The sequence below is a fragment of the Entelurus aequoreus genome, linkage group LG04, assembly GCF_033978785.1.
Source record: "Entelurus aequoreus isolate RoL-2023_Sb linkage group LG04, RoL_Eaeq_v1.1, whole genome shotgun sequence".
Classification (NCBI taxonomy): Eukaryota; Metazoa; Chordata; class Actinopteri; order Syngnathiformes; family Syngnathidae; genus Entelurus; species Entelurus aequoreus.
Genome location: NC_084734.1, coordinates 78,262,493 through 78,285,069, shown reverse-complemented (window position 1 = coordinate 78,285,069; position 22,577 = coordinate 78,262,493). Strand labels below are relative to the sequence as shown.

The 22,577-nt window shown below is 39.0% G+C and overlaps 1 protein-coding gene across 1 annotated transcript in view; it reads left to right on the top strand.

Moving 5' to 3' along the window:
- The window catches only part of LOC133649042 (glutamate receptor 3-like), a 540,266-nt gene that overhangs the window by 203,354 nt on the left and 314,335 nt on the right, over positions 1 to 22,577 (top strand). The window lies entirely within an intron of this gene.

The window sequence follows — 22,577 nt, the reverse complement described above, 5'->3', positions numbered from 1 at the left end:
GTCCTCCCTGGAAATGAGTAAGCAGATTTTTAAAATAATTCCTCGAAACCTTAGAGGAATTGCGTTAATCTAATTTGTTTGTTAGCTTTACTTTGACAGTGTTTAGTGCAGGGGTGTCCAAAGTGCGGCTCCGGGGGCCATTTGTAAAAATAAAAAAGAACATTAAAAAACGTGGAATGAGGTAAAATCTAACGAGAAAAAGTTGCAATGTTGACACAAAAGCTGCCATGTAGGCTGTTTTTTTTCTTTTGTCTTTCTTTATTTTTCTTTTTTTGCCATTGGTCAAAAAAAAAAAATAATGAGAAAAAATCCATGTTAAAATGAATTATTTTCAGGGCTCCAATTACTTCAAATATTTCACTTTAAAATGTTTTATGTGGTAAATATTGCATATATTATACACCACCAGGTGTGAATGCATGATGGGTTTTTAACATGTAAAGCGACTTTGGGTACTTAGAAAAGCGCTATATAAATCCCAGGTATTATTATTATTATTATTATTATTATTATATTGTGTAGTAGCCATATAAAAACATCAAAGTTTTCTTTGACAAAAGCGCATAAAACAAACAAAATAATTGTTCCAGCATAAAATCGACAGATATATCTGAAGTTGATCTCGTAACTTAAGTGTTGAAAGTAAAAGAAAAACCTAATAAAAATGTATCACTTTATGAGTGGGGCACCTTTTGGATCCCAAATATATTTAGTGATTTTTTATTTATCTTTTTACTGTGATTACTCAAAAATGTGAAATAATTAAAATCATTGGTGTCCTGCATTATTGATCTTTTAGGGCTGTATTTACTAAATACTGCATATTTCAGTTTTACTATAAAAAAACTAAGTTGTTTTTGACAGAAAAGCCATACTTTTTAAAAAAAAAAATTGTATTACTTTGTATCAACTTGAAGTTGATATAGAGATTTACTGTAAGCGTTAAATAATTAAAAAAAAATAATAATCTGACTTATTTTTAACATTTTAATGACTGAGACCCTTTATGGTCCCCGGGACCCCTAAAGGTAAAATAAATTAAAAATCCATATATTTTGTTATGGTTTGAAAATGAAAAATATCAAAATGGCCCCCACATGCTTTAATTTTTCTGTGTGTGGCCCTCAGTGGAAAAAGTTTGGACACCCCTGGTTTAGTGCAAAGAGGGACACTTCTTTCCCACTGATGCATCTTTTTAACATGGAATTTTTTTTTTGCCCTCCCACTGACTCAATTATTTTTATTCACTCTCATCGTTTTTAGCAGCAGCTGGCAATCAATGCCAAAAAGCTACAAACCGCGCATCCAGAAAGTGCACAATTTAGATAAAACGTTTGGAACACGCCTCTTAATCAATTCATTAATCACCCAGGAGTTGGGCCCTGAATCTTAATTCTTTATCTCTCCAAGACATGTTAGACAATTATTTTTAACTTTGATGGAACATTTTAGGGAAGGCTTTTAGTTCAGATTTATTAGACCACAATAATAGTTTTAGATTGTGCATTGTTTCTTTCCCCTTATGCCAAGTGTGAAAACATGCATGTTAGGTAATTTGGGAGACCGTAACCCAGAGCTGGGCAAATATTTTGACTCAGGGGCCACCATGAGAGAAAAAATGTGTCTGGGGTGGCCAATGTGTATAAATGATATATACACATTTTGCTGTAAACATCACCTGTACAGTATGTGCACTGCAAAAAGTCAGTGTTCAAAAACAAGAAAAAAGATACAAAAATTAGGGGTATTTTTCTTGAAATAAGGAAAATTATCTGCCAATAGAAAAAGAACAATTGGCTTGTCAAGACTTTCCAAAACAAGTCAAATTAAAGCTGCAAGCAGCGATGGATGGGACCGACTTTGAGGGCTCATAAAATCTAAACCGGAGCAGTAATTAAAACTCTTTCATCAACTTTTAATCAGAAGGGTTCAATCTCTCTCCTGTGCTAATTTGAAGCCAACACGACAAATGCGCTCAGAGGAGATAATGTTTGAAAAAAGGTGACTGTTTTTACTCAACTTTTGTTTTGAAGGGGGAATTGCAAACTTCTTGTTGATTTTTGCTGGGGGTTGTGAGTGAATGAAATCTAGGTCTAAGTGAGATCTACATAGAGGTTTTTGTTTCATGTCTCTACGACATTCCTACTGGGAGTTAAAGGCAGTTTTGTCTGTGTTTTCTTTCTAGGAAGCGCTAGAGCGCAATTTTGAGTTTTGGGGTTTGGTTCTTTTGATTAGATCGCAATTTTCGCCAGTCCTGATGTGTGTGTCCAATTTGGTGAGTTTTGAAGCATGTTAAGGGGGTCAAATTACAGCTCAAAGAGGCGGCGGAATAATAATAATAAAACACTAGAAATACAATAGGGTCCTCTGTCCTAAAGGGACTCAGTCCCTAATTAGCTAACCTCAATGAACCCAAAAATACCTTAAAATAAGTATATTGTCACTAATAACAAGTGCATTTTTCTTGATAGAAAAAAAAAGAGACCTTTTTTCTCAATATGTTGAAAAATATTCTTAAATTAAGTAAATGCTAGTGCCATTATCTTGACATAATGATATGCGCTCAGCATTACATTTCTTGAAACCAGCAAACTTATACTAAAAACTAGTTTATTGTTCTTAATGGAAAGGCAACAAGGCAACCGCTTGTTACTCTCAGGGTCTCCTAGCCCCTCAGGCAAATCATATGGTCTAAAAATGCATTTTCCCATCGATAACATGACATCATCACGCCAAGTGCGTACTCTTTCAGTCAATTAGTGCACGAGAAATATATATATATATATGTATATATAAATAAACATATATATATATATATACAGCACGTCCCCCAGCCAATTTTTCCTTTATTATTATTTTGAGGAATTTACCTGAATGTGCATGAACTATTTTTGTTCTAAATAGTTTGAAATGTTTAAATATTAACTGTCCGTTTACTGTACTGTGCCAACTGTACTACTATGTGAGTACGTATTTTCTCTTGTTTCATTGAAAATAAGACAGCAAAGTCCATTTGGCTGTCATCTGTTTTAATTATGAGACAAAATTGTGTCAAAGTCATGATTTTTTTGTTCATGCTTGAAATAAGAAATTATTACTTTGAAAAAGTAGTTTTATACTTGTGAGTGTTGATGACACAGCTTTGCAACAGTTGATATTCTAGTTTCAAGCATGTTTTACTCAATATAGGTCATCAAATCTCATCATTATGCTGTAATATCTTACTGAGATGATTTAGGACCAAAACACTTAAAACAAGTAAAACACTCTAACATAAAATCTGCTTAGTGAGAATAATTATCTTATCAGACAGAAAATAAGCAAATATCACCCTTATTTGAGATATTTAATCTTATTTAGATTTCAGTTAGAACACTGATACCAAAAGTCACAATGTCCGATAGAGTTCTAAATGGGACACCCAAAATGTACATTGAAATAAAGAAAGTGGGCTTTACAATATTAACTATGAACTAGGGTTGTACGGTATACCGGTATTAGTATAGTACCGCGATACTAATCATGTTCGGTACTATACCGCCTCTGAAAAGTACCGGTCGCGCATTCCCCCGCGCCCCCGTCGTCGTCAGTTTGTGTCATTGCTGGTTTTACGAGCAGAGGAGCATGTTCGGCAGCGCACAATCACGGAGTACTTACAAGCAGACACAGTGTGTAGACAGAAAAGGGAGAACGGACGCATTTTGGCTTAAAAAGTGACGATAAAGGTGAAAATAACACTGAATTGCCCTCAGGAAGAGGTGCTTTAAGACATGGCTGACATGGTGTTTTAGCGACTTCTATATCACTAATCCTCGCCACCAAGGTGACGAATAAAGTATGTTTCCAACAGGTATCATCCCTGCAGGACGAGGAATAGCTAAACATGCTTCACTACATACATACATACATACATACTCACCAGCGTCAAAATGTAAACAAACGCCATGGGTGGCTCGACACCTGACATCCACTGTAATGATACCAAGTACAGGAGTGTATCTAGTCGATACTACTAAAATTACGGCAATACTTTTTGGCATCACAAAATCTTCTTTTGTTTAAAAAAAAATTATTATTATGTTTACAAACTCAGGAAATATGTCCCTGGACACATGAGGACTTTGAATATGACCAATGTACGATCTTGTAACTACTTGGTATCGGATTGATACCCAAATTTGTGGTATCATCCAAAACTAATGTAAAGCATCCAAACAACAGAAGAATAAGTGATTATTACATTTTAACAGAAGTGTAGATAGAACATGTTAAAAGAGAAAGTAAGCAGATATTAACAGTAAATGAAGAAGTAGATTAATAATTAATGTTGTACCACTTGTCCTTAATAATGTTGACAAAATAATAGAATGGAAAATGACACAATATGGTACTGCATGCATCAGCAGCTAAACTAGGAGCCTTTATTTGCTTACTTACTTCTAAAAGACAAATTGTCTTGTATGTTCCCTATTTTATTTAAGGACAAACTTGCAATAAGAAACATACAGTATGTTTAATGTACCCTAAGATTTTTTTGTTTAAATAAAGCCAATAGTGCAATTTGTGTGGTGCCCTTTATTTAGAAAAGTACCAAAAAGTATCAAAATAATTTTGGTATACCAAAATATTGGTATCGGGACAACACTACTATGAACAATAAAACACTGAATATTAACAATATATGAACATCGCTCCTCTTTCACTTCTCGGACCAGCTCCTCCATAGACATCTTTTACAATCAAGCAAAACACAACAAAAATATTTAACAAACAGCAAAATATGAATGCAAAGGGATAATAAACACCTACAATATGATATATTATCACTTTTATGCAGAAATGTGTTGTAAAAATGTGCTGCCACATCTGTTCCTGACACATGCGTTTGGGGCTGGCCGCTCTGAAAATAAACCCCGCCCACTCTGCTTTGTTCCTCGTCTGAGCTGCTGTGACGTAGATTACCGTAATAACTCGTATAACACCCAAAAGCGCAGATTTTCAACGATTGAAATACTTTCTATAGTTCAAGACTCACGGTCATTTAAAAATAGCACTGCACATTATAATGGCGGCTACACTTTTAGAATAGAATAGAATACAATAGAATAGAATAGAATATATCTTCATTGTCATTGTACATTGTACAACGACATTTTAAGCAAGAACTAATTTAGTGCAAATTCATAATAACACATACAAACATAAGAACATAGATAAATAGATACAAATACATAAAATACATCAAAATACCAAGCACACAGCTCACATGCACAGTCATTCTTGTCTTGTGTTCAGCGACACTATTGCTCTCGGGTAAAAAGTGTTCTTAAATCTGTTTGTCCAGCATTTTATTGTCCTGTATCTCCTGCCCGAGGGCAGCAGTTCAAAAAGTTTATGTCCGGGGTGAGATGGGTCCCTTATGATGTTTTGGGCCTTTTTGAGGCACCTGGCACTGTACTGTTCATCTAGTGAGGGGAGATTTAGCATTTAACATCAAATCATAGTTTTGATGTTAAAGGTCTAAAAAAAAATTATGTAGAACGTCCGGCGGGCCGTATTGAAAATCGTATTTTTCCCAGGTCTGCCGTAAACCCTGATTTCCACAGGACGCGTCACGGCTGTGGACTCTTTCCGGTTTTATTCAAGTCAATGTGTCCGTTTCCACAGCCTGCGGTACGGCACCGCCATGGCGTTCCCGTTCCGGATCCATGTGCTAAAGATACACAGAGCTTCTCTTTTTGCCAGGCGCCGCAGCACGGCGGATCAATTCAGCTAAAAACTGCTAATAGGTGCAATTGTGCGGTCCTCATACACACACCACAATAATACTCGTATGTTTAATGCGCCGACAATCCATCAAGCGGTGCGGCTTCATAGCTTACTGGAGTCGTATTAAAAACATTTTTGACAGTTTTTTAAAGGCTTACTGAAACCCACTACTACCGACCACGCAGTCTGATAGTTTATATATAAATAAATGATGAAATCTTAACATTGCAACACATGCCAATATGGCCGGGTTAGATTACTAAAGTGCAATTTTAAATTTTGCGCGAAATATCCTGCTGAAAACGTCTCGGTATGATGACGTTTGCGCGTGACATCACGGATTGTAGAGGACATTTTGGGACAGCATTGTGGCCAGCTATTAAGTCGTCTGTTTTCATCGCAAAATTCCACAGTATTCTGGACATCTGTGCTGGTGAATCTTTTGCAATTTGTTCAATGAACAATGGAGACAACAAAGAAGAAAGCTGTAGGTGGGAAGCAGTGTATTAGCGGCCGGCTGCAGCAACACAAACACAGCCGGTGTTTCATTGTTTACATTCCCGAAAGATGACAATCAAGCTTTACCATTGGCCTGTTGAGAACTGGGACAACAGAGACTCTTACCAGGAGGACTTTGAGTTGGATAAGCAGACGCGGTACCGTGAGTACGTACGCAGCTGCGGCTTCCAAACATTTGATCGCTTGCCCGTACGTGTGTGCCGCTATGTGCATGTCACGTACGTAACTTTGGGGACTTTGGGGAAATATATGTGCTGTATGAACTTTTGGGAGGTGAACGGTACTTTGGGCTGTGGGATTGAGTGTGTTGTGCGGGTGTTTGATTTGTATTGGCGGGTTATATGGACGGGGGGTGGGAGGTGTTTGTTATGCGGGATTAATTTGTGGCATATTAAATATAAACCTGTTTGTGTTGTGGCTAATAGAGTATATATATGTCTTGTGTTTATTTACTGTTTTAGTCATTCCCAGGTGAATATCAGGTCCCACCCGCCTCTCATAGCATCTGAATCGCTTCCACTGCCCTCTAATCCTTCACTCTCACTTTCCTCATCCACAAATCTTTCATCCTCGCTCAAATTAACAGGGAAATCGTCGCTTTCTCGGTCCGAATCGCTCTCGCTGCTGGTGGCCATGATTGTAAACAATGTGCAGATGTGAGGAGCTCCACAACCGGTGACGTCACGCGCATATCGTCTGCTATTTCCGGTATAGACAAGGCTTTTTTATCAGCGACCAAAAGTTGCGAACTTTATCGTCGATGTTCTCAACTAAATCTTTTCAGCAAAAATATGGCAATATCGCAAAATGATCAAGTATGACACATAGAATGGACCTGCTATCCCCGTTTAAATAAGAAAATCACATTTCAGTAGGCCTTTAATCGCTGTGTGTAATGTTCTATATCACTGGTTCTTAACCTGGGTTCGATCAAACCCTAGGGGTTCGGTGAGTCGGCCTCAGGCGTTCGGTGGAGCCTCCACCGCGGAGGTCAGGACACACCTGACTCATCGTGTAAATAAAAACTTCTCCCTATCGGCGTCTTATGGATATCCCCAAACAATGTTCCCTCTAATTTTCCACATGCCTGACCAAACTCAAAAACTCCTTGATGATTCAGTGGAGCACATGTGAGCGACGTCAGACGTGCACACTGTGGCCACACCTGTCCCAAACCTGACTTAATAACAAGTTAAATGTTTTATTATTATGATCAAATGACAGCAGCCATTTCCATATTTTCTAATATAAGTGCTTCATACTTGCCAACCTTGAGACCTCCGATATCGGGAGGTGGGGGGTGTGTGTGTGTGTGTGTGTGTGTGTGGGGGGGGGGGGGGGGGGGGGGGGCGTGGTTGGGGGCGTGGTTAAGGGTGTGGTTAAGAGGAGAGTATATTTACAGCTAGAGTTCACCAACTCAAGTATTTCATATATATATATATATATATATATATATATATATATATATATATATATATATATATATATATATTATATATATATATATATATATATATATTGACTTTCAGGGAATTCTAGCTATATATATATATATATATATGTATTTTATTATACATATAAATAAAATAAATACTTGAATGTCAGTGTTCCGGAGGCTATCCAGTAGATGGCAGCATTGTCCTGTTTAACTTCTCCGTTCATGAATGAGTATATCATTTCGGCCAACGTGTTCAATGGAGAAGTCTGTTCTACAAAATGTACAGGCAACATCCATACCCCTTCCCCTTCGAACTGTCCTGGATGAACTGAAATTCTTGTTTCCATTCGTTTTGGAACTTGCAAGCGTATTTCTTCATCTTGCTCGTCGACGGCGTCGCCAGTCTGTAACTTCCTCGTTCTTCTGCTTCGTCTCCTTGTTGTGTGCACAGTTGTGCACTCTACTCTCTATAAGCCGTAGATGTTATGACGTCATTGGGCAGGCAAGCTGTTTATATTGTGGGAAAGCGGACGTGAGAACAGGCTGTCCCCACTCAGGTCCGCATTGAGCTGGAGGGGGCGTGGCCTCCAGCTCCGGCTGAATACCGGGAGTTTGTCGGGAGAAAATTTCTGCCGGGAGGTTATCGAGAGAGGCGCTGAATACCGGGAGTCTCCCGGTAAAAACGGGAGGGTTGGCAAGTATGGTTTAGGCCCATTTACAAGGACAATAACAACAAATATTGTTTTTCATGAGCTGTGTACTAGTATTGTATGTCTTGGTGGGGTTCCTGCTTTGGAAATAATTTGTACCCCTTTCAGATATCGCATTTAGTTCCCACTTAAACATTCACATGTTGCACAATGAGATGTAAACATGGGATCATGTGTACATTGCTGTAACTTTCTGTTTGTAAAAAAAATATATTGATTAGTATTTCTTTAATATAATAACATCATTTCATGATTCATATTTATAAATTAAGATTAAATTAAGAAGAAAAAAAAAGTTTCTCTAAAGAAGGGTTCGGTGAATGCGCATATGAAACTAGTGGGGTTTGGTACCTCCAACAAGGTTAAGAACCACTGTTCTATATTCTCAATGGAACATTTAAAGTTTTGGTGTTGTTTACTGCTACACGTATATCTTATGTATGACTGCCATCTACTGGTCACACTTATCATTACACCATGTACCAAATAAAATTGCTTCGAGGTCAGTAAGCACAACCAGAATTATGCCGTACATTAAGTGCACCGGGTTTTAAGGCGCACTGTCGATTTTTTAGAAAATGAAAGGATTATAAGGGTGCCTTATAGTCCGAAAATTATGGTAGTTATTTTTTTATTTCAATAGTATTTCACATCTTATCATCAAAGAGCTGGCACGTACAACTTTCTTTGGACCCATTGTGGCTTTTTTTTTTGCTGTTGTACTCAATCAAAAAGCAGTTACTGAGTCTCCAACACGTGGGATTCATTGTTACGACACTCAATTCCATGAGCAGACGGACTATTTTGTTACATGCAATGTCTTGGCTAAACGATACCCGAGCAGCACTGTGTATGAACACGGGGAAATGATGGTGCTCATACAAAAAGTGGGGCCTGTGAAAAATGAGGTAGATGTTTTCCTCCTTTCCAAAAATGCCATATTTTTTTTCTTGTTGTTGCACAAGCGCTTTAAAGTTGAGCTATTTTGGAGATACCACTAATGCTGTTGCATAATTAATCCACTTTTTTATAGAAAAAAAAAAACAGTTAACAGTAAAATAAATCAGTTCTTCTTTCTGCTGCCTGCTTAGAAAGCAATTAACTAATGAGTCAGATTGAACTTGTTCATTCATTTGGATATTGGTCACTCTCAAAAGCCCCTCAATTACTTTTTGTTTCACTTGTCATTCCAGCACACATTTTCAAGCATTAACTCGCTGGTTTTTCTACATATCTGAGATGTGTTTCTTTAATTCCTCTGCCTTCAAACATTAGTAATAAGGTTAATCGTTTTCTCCTGATTAAAGAAAGCTTTTTTTTTTCCGCACTATAAGATGTATTTTTCCACCCCACCGACTACGATCATCATGCTGCCTAAACATTGTTTTCCTGAGCAGGAGGAAATAAAGATTTAATAAACTTCAAGAACAGCAGTGTGCCCAATTTGGCCATTTTCTATCAGTGATAATCTCAGCGTGATTTTTTTGTTGTTGTCTCGGCTAATTAAAATAACCCACCAGTGCAGATGGGATACCAACATTGAGGGAAGCTGCTGGACTTCTCTTTGCTGCAGACCCCTATTGAGACACATAAGCGTGCACATTAAGTAAAATAGGGACTGACCGTCTGCTTTGTGGGAAATAGCTCCCAATGTGGTACTCGCTTATACCTTTGCATACACGTGCTGTGTCTACCTTCTACCTGCTGTTGTAGATGGATCCACTAACGACTGTCCTTAATGAAGGACACCTGAAACAGTTCCATTCAGCAAAGTCACGATGCTGGTTGACTTCCAACTGTGTCTGACTTTTTCCCTTAGAGAACAGTTTCAAAAGACATACTGTGACAGTCCAGTTAAAAGTGGCCAGAGTAAAACCTTCAACTGGATAGTCAATGCTTTCAAGTCCGGACTTAAAATCCTTTCATTTTGCGCTATGTATGTATTAATTCTGGTTTTACTTATTATGGTTGTGGTACAGTGTTGTCAGGTTCAAACACTGATGACATCTAATAAACAAGACAAGAAGCAAATAATTAAACAGAGACATAATTCAATTTGGCTCAATTTGAGGAGAGACGCTTGGACATCCGTACCCTTTTACAGTGTCATTACGCTCTGGCGAAAGATTGTACTCCTCCTCCTTTATTTGGACTTTCTCTGACCACATGACAACAGCTGCTTCTAAGAGACGAGGTCGTAAACAGCCATCGCCTTAGGTCACAACAGTTCAAAAGAAAAGGTCGTAAACGAGTTCAAAAAGAGGTTCGTAAAACAGTTCAAAAAGAGGTTCGTAAAGCAGTTCAAAAAGGAGGTTCAAAAAGAGGTCGTCTGGAAATTGGGCAGATCCTGCCTTCTCTCCTTGGGTTAAAACAATATCTTTCTGTTGATTACAATACATGAAAGAAAACAGAACACCTTCATTTTGCTTCCCCCCCTACACAGTGGAGTTTTACGAGCCTTCTTCTTGGTAGGTTTCAAAGACAGATTTTGCTTCTCACCGGGCACTCAATGTAACACAAAGTTTTTGTGATAACTTAGAAACAATTAATCTAACAAGTGTGATCAGTAGATGGCAGTCACACATGAGACATATATGTGGACTGCAGGTTGACACCTGTTTAATAAATGACACTAGCAAGAAATGGTAAGCAAGCACGACCAAAACGTTGATGTTTCCTTGAGATAATTGGATTTGACAAAAGGTGCTCCAAAATCTGTGCAAATGTTTCAATACGACTTTGGTAAGCTACAAAGCTGCATCACTTGATGGGTTGTCGGAGCATTATGGCTACCATAGTCAGACGTACTGTGCTTCAACATACGGGTGTTATTATGGCACCTATTAGTAGACATATTATCTGGCGTTTTATTTCACCCTACTATGCAAAACCATCGTTTCGTACCTATTGGTACCTGCTTTTGTGTATTTTGGGATGTGCATAAGTCCCGAAAATGTGCGAGCGTCCGCCATTGTAGTCCCTGTGTTGTCTATAAGCTCCTTTTTCTCTATCCTCTTGATGAGGGGCATTTATCATTTTCTAATACAAAGTAGCGTATAGTTTGAACTTAATCTGTCAGTAGAATCCATATATGGAAGCGCTTTAACTTTAACTTTAAAACCTACAAAAAAGATGATGAGGAGAAGACGCAGTCGAAGTGGAGACACGTAAATAAGACAACCCACCAAACTGAAGAGACGGCCAGAAAGAATCTTAAAGATGGTCCGTAAAAAACAATCTATGTAACATTTTGACCAAAAAAACACCATTACATGTTTAGTAGTCCATAATGAAGTGTTTTAAATGTAGAAAAAAAATCATAATATGACCCCTTTAATGTGCCCTATAAACATTGCTTGCAGTGATGAATGAAGAATCATTTTGAGCAGAAACGCTATGGAAGAATAGGGAATCGGGATATACTTCCGGTCCAAGGCATGAAACTGGGAGTACATTTTCAGCCCACCACACCATCAGTAAGCAAACTTGCCCAAAGATGGCGCCATAGCACAAAAAAATAACACACCTTGTCAGCGTCTCTGTCAGTGTTTTGTAAAAAGTATTGGTTGAATACAAAACATTATGGCCGTTAGCGAAGAAAACATTCATCAATAAGCCGCAGGGTCCAAAGCGTAGGAAAAAAAGTATGGGCTTATAGTCTGAAAAATAGAGTACTTGTCAATGTTTTTTGAAAATGGTGCAGTTTTCAATATGACTGTAAACAGTCTTGTTTCAAACTACAAAGTGGATTTTTAAAAACAATATAAAGTAACAGCTGATACTTAATTGTTAGAGGGGACTTATGGTGTGTTTAATCTACATTTAAAACACTTCCTTGTGGTCTAGATAGTATGTAATGGACTTGTTGTGTACAGTTTGCTCCACAGTCACTTTTATAAGCCGCTTTCTGAGTATCTCTGCAGGATGTTCGTTTGTGGGGAATGTTCCCAGATTGCAAATGAAACTATGCCCCACCCTCTCAAAAAGTATGTATTTTTTATCTTTTGAAAATATAGACTTTTTAAATATATACCTTGAAGTTGTTACCGCTCTTTCATTTTCCCGACACAGTTGAAAAAAAATTTCATAAGCAATGTATAGATTAATTCGGTCACATCATTAGGTACACCTGCCCACTCTCGGGTCGATACAGTGCTGCATCAAAGAAGCTGCTTCTACCAGCATTTATGTCACTGCATGACGCACGTGGGTGTTATTGTGCACATGCCAAGATTAGATTAAAATAATACTTAATCCTTCCTTTTCCTTGAAGTTTCCTCACACCAAGTAGTAATTGAGGGGGGAAGTGGCATTCCAACACAATATGTCCAATAACGCCCACATGAATACGTCCGTTAATGGGAGACATCATCCAAATCTGCTTGCAAGCTCTCGCCCAAATGCATGAACCTTATTATTTGGCGCATGTGCATTGTTTAACACAAGTATCCAACATTATAACAGCATTAATAAGTCAGAAAAGCCCAAATTCATAATAGGGTCCCATTTCAGGAAAAAAAAAAGTCATTTGTACTTTATTTATTTTTTTAAAGTTTGGGAAAGAAAAAAAAATCAGACTGTATTTTTAGGCAAGAGCGTCCTTTGATAACAACAAGTGTCAATAGTAACCATCTAATAAGGCTGGAATGAGGAACCAGAATATTTAAAACCAAAAATGTGCAAGTTCCAAGGATTTATTAAAGGCCTACTGAAAGCCACTACTACCGACCACGCAGTCTGATAGTTTATATATCAATGATGAAATCTTAACATTATAACACATGCCAATACGGCCGGGTTAACTTATAAAGTGACATTTTAAATTTGCCGCTAAACTTCCGGTTCGAAACGCCTCTGAGGATGACGTATGCGCGTGACGTGGCCCGGTGAACACGGGTATGCCTTCCACATTGAAGCCAATACGAAAAGCTCTGTTTTCATTTCATAATTCCACAGTATTCTGGACATCTGTGTTCGTGAATCTGTTTCAATCATGTTCATTGCATTATGGAGAAGGAAGCCGAGCAAGCAAAGAAGAAAGTTGTCGGTGCGAAATGGACGTATTTTTCGAACGTAGTCAGCCACAACAGTACACAGCCGGCGCTTCTTTGTTTACATTCCCGAAAGATGCAGTCAAGATGGAAGAACTCGGATAACAGAGACTCTAACCAGGAGGACTTTTGACTTGGATACACAGACGCCTGTAGAGAACTGGGACAACACAGACTCTTACCAGGATTACTTTGATTTGGATGACAAAGACGCAGACGTGCTACTGTGAGTATGCAGCTTTGGCTTTTTTTTGCGTATGTACGTAACTTTTTTAAAATATATAAGCTTTATGAACCTTGGGTTAGGTGAACGGTCTTTTGGGCTGAGTGATTGTGTGTGTTGATCAGGTGTTTGAATTGTATTGGCGTGTTCTATGGAGCTAGGAGCTAGCAGAGGAGCTAGGAGCTAGCATAACAAACACGCAGGTGTTTTTATGCAGGATTAATTTGTGGCATATTAAATATAAGCCTGGTTGTGTTGTGGCTAATAGAGTATATATATGTCTTGTGTTTATTTACTGTTGTAGTCATTCCCAGCTGAATATCAGGTCACCCCCGGCTCTCACAGCATCTTCCCTATCTGAATAGCTTCAACTCCCCACTAGTCCTTCACTTGCACTTTACTCATCCACAAATCTTTCATCCTCGCTCAAATTAATGGGGAAATTGTCGCTTTCTCGGTCCGAATCTCTCTCACTTCATGCGGCCATCATTGTAAACAATAGGGAACTTTGCGTATATGTTCAACTAACTACGTCACGCTACTTCCGGTAGGTGCAAGCCTTTTTTTTATCAGATACCAAAAGTTGCAATCTTTATCGTCGTTGTTCTATACTAAATCCTTTCAGCAAAAATATGGCAATATCGCGAAATGATCAAGTATGACACATAGAATAGATCAGCTATCCCCGTTTAAATAAAAAAAATTCATTTCAGTAGGCCTTTAACTAAGGCCCCTTCTATAGGGTGACACAAAAAATATGTTCATCAATAAAAATCGAATAACTTCCAAAATTGTATTTAGATTAACACAGAAATTCAGCTACATTAGGTTAAGTCTATGTAGCAGACATCTCTAAAGTTTCAAGTCTGTACCACAAAAACTCTTTGTTTAACTGGCGCTCAAAAAATGTGCTCTAAATGAGCTCCCCGTTGCTGCAAGCACATTTGGATCCGGCGGGCAAAGTTCTCGATGACCCTCCCACATTCTTCCCTTGGGATCGCTCTTATTGCTGCTGTGATTTCCGCCTTCAGATCAGGGATAGTCTGGGGGTTGTTGCCATACACCCTGTCCTTAAGGTATCCCCACAGATCAAAATCTGGGGCGTTCAAGTCCGGTGAATGCGGCGACCACTCCGGGTCACACCTGCGGCTGATCAGTCGGTCAGGGAAAAGATGCTGTAGCCATGCCAATGATTCGTTTGAGTTGTGAGGGGTGGCACCATCCTGCTGGAACCACTGGAGGTCCCTGACGACACCCTCTTCGTCGACCAAGTGCTGTCCAGAATTTGCCAAGCACCTGAACATATCGCTCGGTGTTGATTGTTACAAACCGCTCGTTGTCGTCCTCGAACCAGAATGGTCCAATGATGCCATGTTTGGAGATGGCGACCCATGCAGTGCACTTGACAGAGTGTAATGGCCTTTGCAGACAGTACTCAGGGGGTGTGCTACCCCAGAAGATGTTGTTCTTAGAGTTCACATGACCTGACAGCAGAAAATGTGCCTCATCCGAAAACCAGACATTGTCAAGGAAGTCTGGCGCAACGTCAATCTTATCGCAAAACCACTGGCACATGATCACTCGTTTCCTCATGTCGGCAGGTGTAAGCTTTTGTTTAATCTGTATCCTGTAAGGATAGAGGTCGAGATCTGCGATCAAAATTCTCCGCACAGACTCCCAGTTCATTCCAAGCTCCTGACTTCGTCGACGCACAGACTTGCGTGGGCTGCGAACAACAGAGTCTCTGACTGCATCAACGTTCTGTGGTGTTCTTGATGATTTCGGGGGTCCAGAGTGTGATTGTCTGTTAGTATCTTTACGATTGAGGTTATTAACAGTCCCATGGGTTCGGAACTTGTTGACCCATCTGTAGATCATTGTGTGGGCAGGAAATTCACGATATCCAAACCGTTCTTTGAATTGGGATTGAGCCGCGTGGATAGAATTCCGGCGAAAATAGGCCTCAACTATAAAAGTCTTTTGTTCAGTAGTCCATGGCACCTCGAAGTTGAAATGTTCTAAACTTTTAGAACATTAATTATTCTTGGTAAATCTGAAAAATAAAAATAATTGATTCATTATTTCAAAAGTTATTCAAGTTTAGGTGATGAACCTTATCCTTGTCCACACACACACAATGCCACGTTTAAGACCACTCCCCCACCCCCGGTCCGCCGGCGTAACGCAAATTAGTACGCATGCGCGGAAAAAAATGCATGCGTCCTAGTTACCTCTGACCTGGAAGTGTATTCTTACCCTGTGTTTCAATGTAGCCTATTGCCACGTTTCTCTTAACAGTAAACCTTGCTTTGCCAGTCCAAATGCATTCGCTGTTTTCCGTAGTACTCTTTGTCCACGAGAGCCCGCATTCTCATTGTCTCCCCTTCGACAAATGCCGAAGTTTTTCGCTAAGTAGAATCACAGCTGACCTGGACATTTGAAAGTTCTCTTGCCGTTCCTGAGGCACAACACACTCGTTGACAAACATATCCCACCGGGCTGCCGTTCTTCCAGGCCTTATCTAAAACATTGTTATGTTGTCGTCCGAGATGTGTTGTATCCGAAATAGCTGCAATCGCGCATTTCCTTCTTTTAAGGTATTCATGTGTGATTTCCACAAGCGTCTGTTATGAAGCTGGCTGTGGCGTGTTCTTTCTGACGTCACTTCCTCTCCGAACTCAGTTTGTAAACGATCAATGAGTCCATACAAAGCTAAGAGCCGGAGATTCAAGAAATATACGGTGCACTTACCCGTGTAAAAAAATATCCGAGGAGGGGAACCTCAAACGATGGATTAGTGTGGCTGAAACGGGGCTTAGGCTAGATAATTATTAATTTTAAGGAGTTATCCGGCTTAATGTAGACATAGCCTGAGTTGATCAGCATGGGTAGTAGTGCATCATGACAATGTGTTCCTGACATTTTGCCCTTTTTATCACTAAATTGATTAAACAAAATATTTAAAACTCTCAGCAGACAAAGTACAATTCCACACCACTGCAAACCACAATAATCAAATGTTATTTTTTTTACATTAATACTTACGCTTGTCTTCGTAAAGGCAGAATTATGGCTACATGTCATTGGATTGTGAAAGGGGATTTACAAAACCAGTGAAGTTGTGTATATTGTAAATAAAAACAGAATACAGTAATATGCAAATCCTTTTCAACTTATATTCAATTGAATAAACTGCAAAGACCTGCAGTGATTTCTCCAGATTCTCAGAATCTTTTGATGATTTTACAGACTGTAGATGGTGAAATCCCTAAATTCCTTGCAATAGCTGGTTGAGAAATGTCGTTCTTAAACTGTTCGACAATTTGCTCACGCATTTGTTCACAAAGTGGTGACCCCATCCTTGTTTGTGAATGACTGAGCATTTCATGAAAGCTGCTTTTATACCCAATCTTGGCACCCACCTGTTCCCAATCAGCCTGTTCACCTGTGGGATGTTCCAAATAAGTGTTTGATGAGCATTCCTCAACTTTATCAAGTCTTTTTTGCCACTTTTTTAAAAACATGTTGCAGGCATCAAATTCCAAATGAGCTAATATTTGCAAAAAGTAACAAAGTTTACCATTTTGAACGTTAAGTATCTTGTCTTTGCAGTCTATTCAGTTAAATATATATTGAAAATGATTTGCAAATCATTGTATTCTGTTTTTATTCACGATTTACACAATGTGCCAACTTCACTGGTTTTGGGTTTTGTATATGGCCCCACTCGTTGTGGTTTATCTGACACATGAAATGTGACAAATCTTTATCCAGCAGACGACAGCAGAGTGTTGAACATCTTAAAATGTGGTTTTCCTCTCACGTGAGATCCACCCAGGAACGGGGCCAAATTAATCCCTTCCCTCCAGTGATGTTGTGGCCATTGGGTGTGTTCCATCAAATATTGTCTATTTGTTGCCCAAATAAATGTTTACCATTTGGCAGAATGCAGATGAGACATTATTTTGGATTAGCAACTAGTAAATATTGATATTTGCATTATTACCAGCAATGACAACATTCGCTCCACTGTAAGCAAATGGATGAGCAAACACACGCTCAGCGCTAAGCTTTATTAGCTTTATTTATAGCTCAAAAATGATGTAGCGATACACTGAGAGACATATTTGCATACTGCTGCATCAGGCACTATTTGAACTTTGAGGACAATCGCAAAAAATAGTTTTGAGATGCTGAGGGGGACACTATTTTGGCTATGATCATTTTATTTTTTTACCAAGTAATCTGTATGTATCGTTTTATTTCTAATACTCTGCAGTGCAGATGAAAAAAGGGCCACAACACATTTTCACTGCACAAATTGCTACTCCTGGTCAAAATGATGATTCTTCAAAACGAATAGGCGTCTTTGTGAGTGGAGTTTTGCACCATATATAAAGTCATGACTAGTTTGATGCATGAGACAGCACATTCTGCATATATCCTCCTATCTGCCATCACGGGCCTTCCTGGCCCACGCCCCTCTTGGGATTCCTCTGCTGGAGTTTGCTCAGAGGCAACAGCCTGCTCATCGCTAGTGTAAAGAGACGCAGGCGGGGGAGAGACAAATAAATAAATAAATCAAAATGAAGCGTCTGGGACAGGCCCAGGGCGCACAAGCTGTTCAAAGACGAGAAGGGGACGAGCGCACTTTGCCAAAGCTGCATTTCCCTACCGAAAGTGAGCAGGGTTTATGGAAAAACAAAACAAAAACAGAAAGTGAGAGGTGCGTCTGGAGATGTGTTCGAACATCCTACTCGTGCCTGTGGGGGAATGAAGTGTGGTCACATTGCTTTCCCACAGAGGCGGGTAGCTGTCCCGTTGTCTGCACAGAAAACACAGTGGGGTAATTCATACGGCCTGAAATATTTAGGATTTCATTTCATAAAAGGGAAAAATAAAATATGATCCGAGTGGAAGCAACACCACGGGAGCGGGAGAAAGCCGAAATGCAAATATTCAACAGACCTCGCGAGTAAACATACCCAGCTAGACTTTAGGTGCAAGCTGATAGTTTTGATAGCCGTGTGTTGTTTATCCATTTTTGGTTTTGTTTACAGTCTGTTTACATGTTTTGGAGGGGAAAAACAGGAAGGCGTTGAAAAAAAAAAATTAAGAAGCAGACCGCTTCTGCAAAGTTACGGAAAAGGAAAGACTCCAAAAAGTTTGAAATAAAGATACAAATATGAATAAAATGGTATAAATAATAGCAAATAATAATAGTAAAAAGATTAAATAAGTTGGAGTTATTAACATGAAAAAAGACAAGGAAAGCATACTAGATTAAAAATGTGCACCGAATCCTACAATTTTAAGAAAACAATTCTGGATATAAATTATTAGAGGTGGGAATGAATTTGATTCTGATTCTTGGGGTGACGATTCGATTCAACACAATTCTCGTAGTATACTATTTGTTGTATAAATTAGAATAAAACCCTTTCAAAATAGATTACATGTTACAAAATCTCACCTTGGCTGCTGACATCGGACTAATACACGATATTGTTTTTTGGTTTTTTTACATTTTATGTACAAAAATCACAGGATGTTGAGCAAACTAATAAAAGAAAATAGAGCAACCACAACTCCAACACAACACAATCCCAGCTTCATATTACTTAGGATAGAAATTTACAAGACCGTTGAGAAGACATACTAATACAAAGGAAACACTACAATTAACAAAATCAACAGTATCAATGATAATAATTAGAATGGCCTTCCCAAAGTCCTGACTTAAACGTGTGGACAATACTAAAGAAACAAGTCCATGTCAGAAAATCAACAAATTTAGCTGAACTGCACCAATTTTGTCAAGAGGAGTGGTCAACAATTCAACCAGAAGCTTGTGGATGGCTACCAAAAGTGCCTTATTGCAGTGAAACTTGCCAAGGGACATGTAACCAAACATTAACATTGCTGTATGTATACTTTTGACCCAGCAGATTTGGTCACATTTTCAGTAGACCCATAATAAATTCATAAACGAACCAAACTTCAGGAATGTTTTTTGTGACCAACAAGTATGTGCTCCAATCACTCTATCACAAAAACATAAGAGTTGTAGAAATTATTGGAAACTCAAGACAGCCATGACATTATGTTCTTTACACGTGTATGGAAACTTTTGCCCTCGACTGTACCTATTGAAAAATGATTTGAATGTCAATATTTAATTAATCGTAATGTCATCTCCACTCTGACTGAGAACTGTAGCTGAGATGTTCACGTTTTTGTCAAAATAATGTTGTGAATATCTCCTGGTGTGGTGGGTTCTCCTGAGGCCGACAGATCTTCGGGAGCCCGGGATACAGGTTTGAGCAAGACTTTTATTTGCATATATACAAGGCGCAGGACTTTTCAGCCACCCGTGTGCGTGCTTTCGTTCTCTGTCTCCTCGTGTCCTTCTGCCCCCAGCCGCTCTCCTCCTCATGGCCTCGGCCCCTGCTGAGAAAGGCGACAGGTGATTAGATAACCAGCCCCAGCTGGGTAATCTACTCACCTGCTAGCTGGGCTTCAAAGCCGGGCCATACACACTCCCTTCCCGCAGGAGGCGCACCGGCCACGCCCCCTACCCACAAAAGATTTTATTATTTACGTGTATTTATTTTGTCAAGCAATGTTAGGAAGACGTTCTGTTGCATGACACAAGTAGTCATCATGAGCAATATTTAAAACTATTGTGGGTAATTTGGCTCACATACAATATTATTTCAATAAATTATTGGCACAATACATTCATTGTATAGAATATATATATATGGTTCAAGTGATATACCGTATTTTCCGCACTATAAGGCGCACCGGATTATAAGGCGCACCTTCAATGAATGGCATATTTCAAAACTTTGTTCATATATAAGGCGCACCGGATTATAAGGCGCACCTATGCATCCATTATATGGAGCTGCGCTAAAAGGAATGTCAACAAAACCGTCAGGTAGGTCAGTCAAACGTTTTTAATAGATTACAAACCAGCGTTCCGACAACTCTGTTCACCCCCAAAATGAATAAACAGCTGTTTTATTATTTTCCCCGAGGTAAAGTCAGTGACGTGGTGTTTTGTTTATCTTTTAACAACAGCAAGGTATAACATGTAGTGCAACATTTATATAACAAAAGTGGAGGGGAACTTTTCCCTGATTCAATAAACAGGTAAAAAACAGTGATACTGTTACGGTAAATCAAACGTGAGTGCAATCACATAATAGTAACACTCGAAATAGTGCAGAGCAATAACAATATATCAATAACTCAACGTTGCTCAAACGTTAATGTCACACAACACAACACACAAAATAAACATGTAAAGCTCACTTTATGAAGTTATTCCTCATCCACGAATCCCTCAAATTCTTCTTCTTCAGTGTCCGAATTAAACACCGTTGTTTGTTTATGTTGAATTCTTTCGCTGCTGCTCTATTCCCGTGTTCTACTGCGTGACTGATCGTCTTAAGTTTAAACTCTGCGTCGTAAGCGTGTCTCTTAATAGGAGCCATTTTTGGGTTAGACGCGCTTCTTCTTCTATGGGGGAAAATTAACTCAGCGGCTGCTTACCGTAGAAGAAGAACTTCTTTTACGGGGGGAAAATAAGTTGGTGGCCGTTTACCGTAGTTGCGAGACCTAAACTTTATGAAAATGAAGTTTAGGTTTGTTGTGGCTCAATATTGGTCCATATATAAGGCGCACCGGATTATAAGGCGCACTGTAAGCTTTTGAGAAAATTGGAGGTTTTTAGGTGCGCCTTATAGTGCGGAAAATACGGTAAGTGTATGTAAACCTTTGACCACGACTGTATGTGTTGTTTTGTGTAACAAAGGCACAGGGTTAATTGTACTACTTCGGATGTAGTATCAGAGCCACAGCACCTGTGTGTCACAGCATCTGGGCCATTTGTGTTGAACGTAATTGTTGCCGAATCCGAAGTATTTTGCAGTCCCACCAGACACCGGTGCTGACGTTGTTGCACGTCTAATGGTCAGACTACAGCAGGGGTGTCCAAAGTGCGGCCCGTTGGCCATTTGCGGCCCGCAGGCAATTTTTTAACGGCCCCACGGCACATTCTAAAAATACGATGAAAAAAAAATAAAAAACATAAAAAGTGATATAAAAGAGCAAACAGGTGAAATGTAACAAGAAAATGCTGCATTATTTACTCTAGTAACATAAAGCTGCCATGCAGGCTGTTTCATTCTTTAACAAATAATAATGAATCAAAATTAATGTCATTATGAATTATTGACCTATTCAAGGCTCCATTTACTTCACATTAAATATTCCACTTTGAGATATTTTGGGGGGAAAATGTTGCATATTTTTTGGTTGCCATTTAAAAAACAAAGTGTTTTAAAAAAGGGCCTAAAACGAACAAACAAAAAATACAAACAACAATAAAACTTAGAATTGACAGATAGATCTGAAGTTGATCTTGAGACTATTTTGGTAAAAGTAAAAAAAAATGTTGGATTAATTTTTTTAAACTTTACTGAGCAGTACCCTTTTGGATCCCCAATAATTGTAGTGGGACTTTTTTCTTTTTAAGTGTCATTGCTCAAAAAAATAATGAATTAAAATCAATGTTGTTATGAGTTATTCAATGTTTATTTATAATGCCCTAAATCACAAGTGTCTCAAAGGGCTGTACAAGCCACAACGACATCCTCGGTACAGAGCCCACATACGGGCAAGGAAAAACTCACCCCAGTGGGACGTCGGTGAATGACTATGAGAAACCTTGGAGAGGACCGCATATGTGGGTAACCCCCCCCCCCCCCCCCCCCCCCCCCCTCTAGGGGAGACCGAAAGCAACGGATGTCGAGTGGGTCTGACATAACATTGTGAAAGTCCAGTCCACAGTGGATCCA